Genomic DNA, 3,970 nt, shown 5'->3' with positions numbered 1-3,970 from the left:
ATACACCTTCATTCTCTATTCAGAATTCGGGCATCCCTATCACCATTTGTCTTACACCGAGTATAACTTTATAATGAAGGTGGGCAAACCTCTGATGCCAAAGTTTGGACTAAAGAGTTGTGTCACAAGACATGACACCTAGTGGACTTCCATCGACTTGATATAATAAATCAACACTAAACCCAAGAGTAAATGCATCTTTAACATTATTTTTCCATATACATACCTTGCCATTGCTAAAGGTTACCTTGTAGCCTCTGTCTTCCATTGCCAAGATGGACACTAGGTCCCTTTTGAGGTCAGGTGCATTTAATACATCCTGGACTTTCTAGCCTTCTTGAATGGTTGTCCTCTTCCTCGATCTCCAGCTCTCCTCTTACCTTTGCTGTTGAATTTGTCATTCCTTTGATTTTCCATCAGAGGGATTTTGATCATTGTCCCGGTGTGAGTCCTTTCTATCAGGGCACTCCCTTGCATAGTGACCTGCTTTATCGCAGATGTAACATCATCCTTTTCTTCCACCCTTAGGTCCAGCCTTTCCTTTTGATTTAGACCCAGAATTATTTCTTTTCTTAGCATGAGAAGAAAAAGCAGCAGGAGGACCTTTAGGCAAGGGCATTTACTACTCTTCTACCCTTGATTGTTCTTGAATGCATCTAGCCATTAATTCCTCGAAACTAGGAATTACATTATTGTTCAGAAGAGTAGTCCTGAACACATACCATTTAGATGGTAATCCTCCGAGAGTTGTGAGTGCCATTCCTCTATCAGTAATGGTTTCCCCAATAGATAGGAGATCGTTCTTGATCTCGGTGATTCTTAAGAAGTATGCTTGCATACTTTCATCTTTACCCTTCTTGATTTCCCTCAACTTATTTGTAAGAAACAAAACTTGATTTGCATCATTAACTTTAAATAAAATCACCAGTCTGTCGTAGATTTCCTTGGAGGTGTCTAGATCAGAGATGTAGGCCACCAAGCGCTTGTCGATAGAGTCCCGGATGATCTTCTTTGATTTGACTTCTCCATTTTTCCATTTGTTCTAGGCAGCAGCAGATGCATTTGATGAAGGCTCAACAATATTGCCTCTTACATGGTCCAGCACTCCTTGATCTTCAAGGGTTAGATTGATAGACATCTTCCATCCATGATAGTCAGCTTTCTCACGGAGCTTGTCTTCGGCAGGAAAGAGTGTTGAGGACCCCATAGTTCTTTTAGGATAGCCTTGCCAATCTTCTCTTCAATGATTGCTCTTGCTCTTGCTCGGGCTTTGTCTTCACTTCAGCTCTGATACCATGTTAAGTTATGGTATGTTCTATGCTTATAACAGTTTACTTCTTTTTCTTATTATATTCCACCGATTAGAAATCACATGTACATAAAGTAAAGTGCAGATAGAACATTAAACGATCAACAGAAAACAAGCCAAGACAAGAGACACAAGATGTGGCGGCTAGCCAGGGACAAACCCCACAATGTGTGGGGAAACCCTTTGATCAAATCTTCATTTATCTTCAATAATTCAGCAGAGAGAAATAGTACAATAAATCTTATTCATATCAACAGTAGCAAACCCTAGATCAGTAGCATCAGCATTAGCGGCTTCATTATCAAACTAGGGCAAACCATATCTCACAAACCGACAGTCGGATTGACTTCATTCCACCACCAAAAGTTTCAGCTTCCAGAGGAGGTTCAGATGAACCTATAGCGTAGTTCAGATGAGGAGATCTTCTAGGCCACGCAATTCAATCTTTACTTCTGCAGTTGCAGTTTCAGTTTTAGCAGTTTCCGGCTTCAAACTAGGGCAATCGATATCTTGCAAACCGTTCGTCAGATTGACTTCATTCCACCACCAAAAGTTGCGGCTTTCAAAGGAGATTCAGATGAACCTACAACACAGTTCCAAAGAGGAGATCTTCTAGGCAACGCAAGTAAATCTTTACTTCTGCAGTTGCAGCTTCAATTTCAGTAGTTTCCGGCTTCAAACTAGGGCAGTCGATATCTTGCAAACCGTTCGTCGGATTGACTTCATTCCACCACCAAAAGTTGCAGCTTTCAAAGGAGGTTCAGATGAACCTACAGCATAGTTCCAAATAGGAGATCTTCTAGGCCACACAAGTCAATCTTTACTTCTGCAGTTGCAGCTTCAAATTCAATAGCTTCCGGCTTCACATGTGTGAGAGAGAGAGACCCATTTCAGCGCAGTAGAGAAGAGACTCATATCTGTGCAGTAGAGAGAGAGAGAGATGTGATGAGGTGAGTGAGTCCAAATGAGGAAAATTCCTCTTATATTTATACACAACGTTGGTGGGTGAATAGATGCGACTGTTGGGCTTCTGAGCCTACAGGAGTTGTAGGTCGGCTTGATAATAATTCCATAATCAAAATAAATTCATATCTCCATGAATATTTATCAGAATCGGATGATCTTTATATCAATCCTACACATCTCGACGAGAGGAATCTAATAAAAATATTATCAACCATGAATAAGATGACCCACATGAAGTTTTGCCCTGGTTGCCAATTTTAACAGATTCTAAAGGAGAGAGCCCTCTCTCAGCCTTGTAGGGCTAGCTACAAGGCTAAGCTTGGTTTGTGGTTACCCTGGAAGTTGCCTCCCTTTAGCCTGAGGTGAATATAGGTGATAACGTAGTGGCAACCATACTGGGGAACCTAGTTTTATGTTCCTCAGTAAAATGTATCAAGTTTAGATCTAATTGTTGATGGTGGACAACGATCAGACACCGGAAGGATGAAATCATTCACCTGGCGACTCTAAATCAGTTTCAAGATCAGATCCAAAGACTCCACTGGAGGATAAACCTGACCAACAGAAACATGAAAGGACAATATGGAAATATTAGGTATTCAAGTTGGAATTTCCTCCAAGACATTATGTTATTTTTTATAAATTATTTCTTCTCTTTTCCTGAGAATGTCAAGAAGGCTTTACAAAGTATATTGTATTTGAGAAAATATCCTAGACCTGCATGTGATTCCTTCCCTTTGAAGATTGTGAATACAAAATGTTCGCATGCCTTTGATCTTGATCAAGACCTTTCTTTCAAATCTTATGATGACCGTCTTCAAACTGATGAGCCTCAAGAGACCAAGACTGATTCTACACCTTTTGTATATACCCCTATACCTTGTAAAATTCCAGATAGATAGAAGCCTCTGATTCTACCTCCTATATCCCATGCTTTCCCTAAAAATCATTACCTATATCTACCAAGATTTGATGGTGAATGTGACAACATCACTGTTGAGAGAGATGTACTGAATTTTGAGTCTTTTCTTGACCTTTTTGAATTTGATGAAGAGGATGTTAGTATTAGGCTTTTTGCTCTTTCTTTGCAAGGAAAAGTCAAGAGTTGGTTCAAAACCCTACCTGATGCGAGCATCTCAGATTTCCATAAGTTCATCAAAGTTTTCCTCGACAACTAGGTGGTTATACAGAACCCTTTCTTGATTCTAGAAGAGTATAACCAACTAAAAATACTTCCAGGGGAGAGTACAACAATTTTTTGCCAGGTTTAACCAAGTTTATTTTTCGATGCTTGTTAATATAAGACCTCCTCCTGATTCAACTCTCTTGCATTATCTGGAAACCTTTGATCCGGAAACGGAATTTCAGCTGAGGGAAAGGAACTTGGAAACACTTGAAGAGATGCAAAACATTGCAGTAGATGTAGAGGCTAATTTGCTGATTAGAAGCGCAAAGTTGAAGGAAGAAGAGAGGAAGAACATAGAACCAAAGGAATTGACATCTTTAAAGGTAAAGCTCGACATTTTGGTAAGTGCAGTGGAAGAGATTATGAAAAATATCACCTTAAGGAATGAGTATGATGTTCAATACCATCGCTCACTGATTGATGAAAGACAAGTCGCTGATGCAAAACATTCCCTTTCTTATCCCAGTTGTCATAGATCTAATAATGATTGTTTTATAGATCAACTTGCA

The sequence above is a fragment of the Pinus tabuliformis genome, chromosome 2_2, assembly GCF_031772625.1.
Source record: "Pinus tabuliformis cultivar Carrire ecotype Pingquan chromosome 2_2, CPIR1, whole genome shotgun sequence".
NCBI lineage: Eukaryota > Viridiplantae > Streptophyta > Pinopsida > Pinales > Pinaceae > Pinus > Pinus tabuliformis.
The sequence above is the reverse complement of the archived record's forward strand: the minus strand, read 5'-3'. Positions refer to the sequence as shown.